General features: G+C 45.4%; 9 non-coding genes across 9 annotated transcripts; all 9 read left to right on the top strand.

The window, feature by feature from the left end:
- Positions 1 to 619: 619 nt before the first annotated feature.
- Positions 620 to 738, top strand: LOC142580990 (5S ribosomal RNA). The gene has a single exon (XR_012828125.1). It is a non-coding gene; the product is annotated as a 5S ribosomal RNA (ribosomal RNA).
- Positions 739 to 1,307: 569 nt separating this feature from the next.
- LOC142580979 (5S ribosomal RNA) lies at positions 1,308 to 1,426 on the top strand. Its single transcript, XR_012828114.1, has one exon. It is a non-coding gene; the product is annotated as a 5S ribosomal RNA (ribosomal RNA).
- A 569-nt stretch (positions 1,427 to 1,995) lies between these two features.
- LOC142580966 (5S ribosomal RNA) lies at positions 1,996 to 2,114 on the top strand. The gene has a single exon (XR_012828101.1). It is a non-coding gene; the product is annotated as a 5S ribosomal RNA (ribosomal RNA).
- Positions 2,115 to 2,682: 568 nt separating this feature from the next.
- On the top strand, positions 2,683 to 2,801 carry LOC142580235 (5S ribosomal RNA). Its single transcript, XR_012827665.1, has one exon. It is a non-coding gene; the product is annotated as a 5S ribosomal RNA (ribosomal RNA).
- Positions 2,802 to 3,366: 565 nt separating this feature from the next.
- On the top strand, positions 3,367 to 3,485 carry LOC142580954 (5S ribosomal RNA). The gene has a single exon (XR_012828090.1). It is a non-coding gene; the product is annotated as a 5S ribosomal RNA (ribosomal RNA).
- Positions 3,486 to 4,051: 566 nt separating this feature from the next.
- Positions 4,052 to 4,170, top strand: LOC142580943 (5S ribosomal RNA). Its single transcript, XR_012828079.1, has one exon. It is a non-coding gene; the product is annotated as a 5S ribosomal RNA (ribosomal RNA).
- Positions 4,171 to 4,738: 568 nt separating this feature from the next.
- On the top strand, positions 4,739 to 4,857 carry LOC142580234 (5S ribosomal RNA). Its single transcript, XR_012827664.1, has one exon. It is a non-coding gene; the product is annotated as a 5S ribosomal RNA (ribosomal RNA).
- Positions 4,858 to 5,423: 566 nt separating this feature from the next.
- LOC142580931 (5S ribosomal RNA) lies at positions 5,424 to 5,542 on the top strand. The gene has a single exon (XR_012828068.1). It is a non-coding gene; the product is annotated as a 5S ribosomal RNA (ribosomal RNA).
- A 568-nt stretch (positions 5,543 to 6,110) lies between these two features.
- Positions 6,111 to 6,229, top strand: LOC142580919 (5S ribosomal RNA). The gene has a single exon (XR_012828057.1). It is a non-coding gene; the product is annotated as a 5S ribosomal RNA (ribosomal RNA).
- The last annotated feature ends 548 nt before the right edge of the window (positions 6,230 to 6,777 follow it).

Here is a 6,777-nt window from a genome sequence, read left to right as displayed (position 1 = left end):
CTCGGTCAGTACTTGGGAGGGAGACCACCTGGGAACACCGAGTGCTGATGGCACCTTTCTTTTTAATTTTTTTTTTTGCCTGCACTTCTTTTTTGTTGTTATTATTATTATTATTATTATTATTTTAGTTGGCATGTTTTGAATGTAGGCGTAAAGCTGTGGTGAGTGGACGCGCTGGCGAAATATAAACACTCATCATCCGCAGCCTCTCGTGCGTCAACATCGATCTGAACTTCGCGGGCACAAATTCAAAACGACATGAAGGACGTGGCATGATATTACGCGGAGTAATATGGCGACAAGAAGTGTCACTAATCGCGAAAATTGTTCGCATAAACTGCTAACTGCATCGCTATTACACGCATGCAGGTTGATAACATCACATAGACGGCAGCACATTCCAAGCCACATGTGCAAGCCGCAGAAAAGCACACACAACGTGTTACGTCCACTCTCCTCTGCACAACTCGCACACGCAATTTTCTCTTTTCTAGCGCAGATCAACAAATTGAAACCACGTAATGAGACGTTTCCGTAACCCGTAAAGACTATTCATTGTAGCTGTAGAGAGCCGATGCTCCCTTTTAGATACAGGCAGCATCGGAAACCTTCGTTTCTCGCCATCGGCCATACCATGCTGAATACGCCGGTTCTCGTCCGATCCCCGAAGCTAAGCAGCATTGGGCTCGGTCAGTACTTGGGAGGGAGACCACCTGGGAACACCGAGTGCTGATGGCACCTTTCTTTTTAATTTTTTTTTTTGCCTGCACTTCTTTTTTGTTGTTATTATTATTATTATTATTATTATTATTTTAGTTGGCATGTTTTGAATGTAGGCGTAAAGCTGTGGTGAGTGGACGCGCTGGCGAAATATAAACACTCATCATCCGCAGCCTCTCGTGCGTCAACATCGATCTGAACTTCGCGGGCACAAATTCAAAACGACATGAAGGACGTGGCATGATATTACGCGGAGTAATATGGCGACAAGAAGTGTCACTAATCGCGAAAATTGTTCGCATAAACTGCTAACTGCATCGCTATTACACGCATGCAGGTTGATAACATCACATAGACGGCAGCACATTCCAAGCCACATGTGCAAGCCGCAGAAAAGCACACACAACGTGTTACGTCCACTCTCCTCTGCACAACTCGCACACGCAATTTTCTCTTTTCTAGCGCAGATCAACAAATTGAAACCACGTAATGAGACGTTTCCGTAACCCGTAAAGACTATTCATTGTAGCTGTAGAGAGCCGATGCTCCCTTTTAGATACAGGCAGCATCGGAAACCTTCGTTTCTCGCCATCGGCCATACCATGCTGAATACGCCGGTTCTCGTCCGATCCCCGAAGCTAAGCAGCATTGGGCTCGGTCAGTACTTGGGAGGGAGACCACCTGGGAACACCGAGTGCTGATGGCACCTTTCTTTTTAATTTTTTTTTTTGCCTGCACTTCTTTTTTGTTGTTATTATTATTATTATTATTATTATTATTTTAGTTGGCATGTTTTGAATGTAGGCGTAAAGCTGTGGTGAGTGGACGCGCTGGCGAAATATAAACACTCATCATCCGCAGCCTCTCGTGCGTCAACATCGATCTGAACTTCGCGGGCACAAATTCAAAACGACATGAAGGACGTGGCATGATATTACGCGGAGTAATATGGCGACAAGAAGTGTCACTAATCGCGAAAATTGTTCGCATAAACTGCTAACTGCATCGCTATTACACGCATGCAGGTTGATAACATCACATAGACGGCAGCACATTCCAAGCCACATGTGCAAGCCGCAGAAAAGCACACACAACGTGTTACGTCCACTCTCCTCTGCACAACTCGCACACGCAATTTTCTCTTTTCTAGCGCAGATCAACAAATTGAAACCACGTAATGAGACGTTTCCGTAACCCGTAAAGACTATTCATTGTAGCTGTAGAGAGCCGATGCTCCCTTTTAGATACAGGCAGCATCGGAAACCTTCGTTTCTCGCCATCGGCCATACCATGCTGAATACGCCGGTTCTCGTCCGATCCCCGAAGCTAAGCAGCATTGGGCTCGGTCAGTACTTGGGAGGGAGACCACCTGGGAACACCGAGTGCTGATGGCACCTTTCTTTTTAATTTTTTTTTTGCCTGCACTTCTTTTTTGTTGTTATTATTATTATTATTATTATTATTATTTTAGTTGGCATGTTTTGAATGTAGGCGTAAAGCTGTGGTGAGTGGACGCGCTGGCGAAATATAAACACTCATCATCCGCAGCCTCTCGTGCGTCAACATCGATCTGAACTTCGCGGGCACAAATTCAAAACGACATGAAGGACGTGGCATGATATTACGCGGAGTAATATGGCGACAAGAAGTGTCACTAATCGCGAAAATTGTTCGCATAAACTGCTAACTGCATCGCTATTACACGCATGCAGGTTGATAACATCACATAGACGGCAGCACATTCCAAGCCACATGTGCAAGCCGCAGAAAAGCACACACAACGTGTTACGTCCACTCTCCTCTGCACAACTCGCACACGCAATTTTCTCTTTTCTAGCGCAGATCAACAAATTGAAACCACGTAATGAGACGTTTCCGTAACCCGTAAAGACTATTCATTGTAGCTGTAGAGAGCCGATGCTCCCTTTTAGATACAGGCAGCATCGGAAACCTTCGTTTCTCGCCATCGGCCATACCATGCTGAATACGCCGGTTCTCGTCCGATCCCCGAAGCTAAGCAGCATTGGGCTCGGTCAGTACTTTGGAGGGAGACCACCTGGGAACACCGAGTGCTGATGGCACCTTTCTTTTTAATTTTTTTTTTGCCTGCACTTCTTTTTTGTTGTTATTATTATTATTATTATTATTATTTTAGTTGGCATGTTTTGAATGTAGGCGTAAAGCTGTGGTGAGTGGACGCGCTGGCGAAATATAAACACTCATCATCCGCAGCCTCTCGTGCGTCAACATCGATCTGAACTTCGCGGGCACAAATTCAAAACGACATGAAGGACGTGGCATGATATTACGCGGAGTAATATGGCGACAAGAAGTGTCACTAATCGCGAAAATTGTTCGCATAAACTGCTAACTGCATCGCTATTACACGCATGCAGGTTGATAACATCACATAGACGGCAGCACATTCCAAGCCACATGTGCAAGCCGCAGAAAAGCACACACAACGTGTTACGTCCACTCTCCTCTGCACAACTCGCACACGCAATTTTCTCTTTTCTAGCGCAGATCAACAAATTGAAACCACGTAATGAGACGTTTCCGTAACCCGTAAAGACTATTCATTGTAGCTGTAGAGAGCCGATGCTCCCTTTTAGATACAGGCAGCATCGGAAACCTTCGTTTCTCGCCATCGGCCATACCATGCTGAATACGCCGGTTCTCGTCCGATCCCCGAAGCTAAGCAGCATTGGGCTCGGTCAGTACTTGGGAGGGAGACCACCTGGGAACACCGAGTGCTGATGGCACCTTTCTTTTTAATTTTTTTTTTTGCCTGCACTTCTTTTTTGTTGTTATTATTATTATTATTATTATTATTTTAGTTGGCATGTTTTGAATGTAGGCGTAAAGCTGTGGTGAGTGGACGCGCTGGCGAAATATAAACACTCATCATCCGCAGCCTCTCGTGCGTCAACATCGATCTGAACTTCGCGGGCACAAATTCAAAACGACATGAAGGACGTGGCATGATATTACGCGGAGTAATATGGCGACAAGAAGTGTCACTAATCGCGAAAATTGTTCGCATAAACTGCTAACTGCATCGCTATTACACGCATGCAGGTTGATAACATCACATAGACGGCAGCACATTCCAAGCCACATGTGCAAGCCGCAGAAAAGCACACACAACGTGTTACGTCCACTCTCCTCTGCACAACTCGCACACGCAATTTTCTCTTTTCTAGCGCAGATCAACAAATTGAAACCACGTAATGAGACGTTTCCGTAACCCGTAAAGACTATTCATTGTAGCTGTAGAGAGCCGATGCTCCCTTTTAGATACAGGCAGCATCGGAAACCTTCGTTTCTCGCCATCGGCCATACCATGCTGAATACGCCGGTTCTCGTCCGATCCCCGAAGCTAAGCAGCATTGGGCTCGGTCAGTACTTGGGAGGGAGACCACCTGGGAACACCGAGTGCTGATGGCACCTTTCTTTTTAATTTTTTTTTTGCCTGCACTTCTTTTTTGTTGTTATTATTATTATTATTATTATTATTATTTTAGTTGGCATGTTTTGAATGTAGGCGTAAAGCTGTGGTGAGTGGACGCGCTGGCGAAATATAAACACTCATCATCCGCAGCCTCTCGTGCGTCAACATCGATCTGAACTTCGCGGGCACAAATTCAAAACGACATGAAGGACGTGGCATGATATTACGCGGAGTAATATGGCGACAAGAAGTGTCACTAATCGCGAAAATTGTTCGCATAAACTGCTAACTGCATCGCTATTACACGCATGCAGGTTGATAACATCACATAGACGGCAGCACATTCCAAGCCACATGTGCAAGCCGCAGAAAAGCACACACAACGTGTTACGTCCACTCTCCTCTGCACAACTCGCACACGCAATTTTCTCTTTTCTAGCGCAGATCAACAAATTGAAACCACGTAATGAGACGTTTCCGTAACCCGTAAAGACTATTCATTGTAGCTGTAGAGAGCCGATGCTCCCTTTTAGATACAGGCAGCATCGGAAACCTTCGTTTCTCGCCATCGGCCATACCATGCTGAATACGCCGGTTCTCGTCCGATCCCCGAAGCTAAGCAGCATTGGGCTCGGTCAGTACTTTGGAGGGAGACCACCTGGGAACACCGAGTGCTGATGGCACCTTTCTTTTTAATTTTTTTTTTTGCCTGCACTTCTTTTTTGTTGTTATTATTATTATTATTATTATTATTTTAGTTGGCATGTTTTGAATGTAGGCGTAAAGCTGTGGTGAGTGGACGCGCTGGCGAAATATAAACACTCATCATCCGCAGCCTCTCGTGCGTCAACATCGATCTGAACTTCGCGGGCACAAATTCAAAACGACATGAAGGACGTGGCATGATATTACGCGGAGTAATATGGCGACAAGAAGTGTCACTAATCGCGAAAATTGTTCGCATAAACTGCTAACTGCATCGCTATTACACGCATGCAGGTTGATAACATCACATAGACGGCAGCACATTCCAAGCCACATGTGCAAGCCGCAGAAAAGCACACACAACGTGTTACGTCCACTCTCCTCTGCACAACTCGCACACGCAATTTTCTCTTTTCTAGCGCAGATCAACAAATTGAAACCACGTAATGAGACGTTTCCGTAACCCGTAAAGACTATTCATTGTAGCTGTAGAGAGCCGATGCTCCCTTTTAGATACAGGCAGCATCGGAAACCTTCGTTTCTCGCCATCGGCCATACCATGCTGAATACGCCGGTTCTCGTCCGATCCCCGAAGCTAAGCAGCATTGGGCTCGGTCAGTACTTGGGAGGGAGACCACCTGGGAACACCGAGTGCTGATGGCACCTTTCTTTTTAATTTTTTTTTTGCCTGCACTTCTTTTTTGTTGTTATTATTATTATTATTATTATTATTATTTTAGTTGGCATGTTTTGAATGTAGGCGTAAAGCTGTGGTGAGTGGACGCGCTGGCGAAATATAAACACTCATCATCCGCAGCCTCTCGTGCGTCAACATCGATCTGAACTTCGCGGGCACAAATTCAAAACGACATGAAGGACGTGGCATGATATTACGCGGAGTAATATGGCGACAAGAAGTGTCACTAATCGCGAAAATTGTTCGCATAAACTGCTAACTGCATCGCTATTACACGCATGCAGGTTGATAACATCACATAGACGGCAGCACATTCCAAGCCACATGTGCAAGCCGCAGAAAAGCACACACAACGTGTTACGTCCACTCTCCTCTGCACAACTCGCACACGCAATTTTCTCTTTTCTAGCGCAGATCAACAAATTGAAACCACGTAATGAGACGTTTCCGTAACCCGTAAAGACTATTCATTGTAGCTGTAGAGAGCCGATGCTCCCTTTTAGATACAGGCAGCATCGGAAACCTTCGTTTCTCGCCATCGGCCATACCATGCTGAATACGCCGGTTCTCGTCCGATCCCCGAAGCTAAGCAGCATTGGGCTCGGTCAGTACTTGGGAGGGAGACCACCTGGGAACACCGAGTGCTGATGGCACCTTTCTTTTTAATTTTTTTTTTTGCCTGCACTTCTTTTTTGTTGTTATTATTATTATTATTATTATTATTTTAGTTGGCATGTTTTGAATGTAGGCGTAAAGCTGTGGTGAGTGGACGCGCTGGCGAAATATAAACACTCATCATCCGCAGCCTCTCGTGCGTCAACATCGATCTGAACTTCGCGGGCACAAATTCAAAACGACATGAAGGACGTGGCATGATATTACGCGGAGTAATATGGCGACAAGAAGTGTCACTAATCGCGAAAATTGTTCGCATAAACTGCTAACTGCATCGCTATTACACGCATGCAGGTTGATAACATCACATAGACGGCAGCACATTCCAAGCCACATGTGCAAGCCGCAGAAAAGCACACACAACGTGTTACGTCCACTCTCCTCTGCACAACTCGCACACGCAATTTTCTCTTTTCTAGCGCAGATCAACAAATTGAAACCACGTAATGAGACGTTTCCGTAACCCGTAAAGACTATTCATTGTAGCTGTAGAGAGCCGATGCTCCCTTTTAGATACAGGCAGCAT

The sequence above is a fragment of the Dermacentor variabilis genome, chromosome 4 (assembly GCF_050947875.1).
Source record: "Dermacentor variabilis isolate Ectoservices chromosome 4, ASM5094787v1, whole genome shotgun sequence".
NCBI lineage: Eukaryota > Metazoa > Arthropoda > Arachnida > Ixodida > Ixodidae > Dermacentor > Dermacentor variabilis.
The sequence above is the reverse complement of the archived record's forward strand: the minus strand, read 5'-3'. Positions and strand labels throughout refer to the sequence as shown.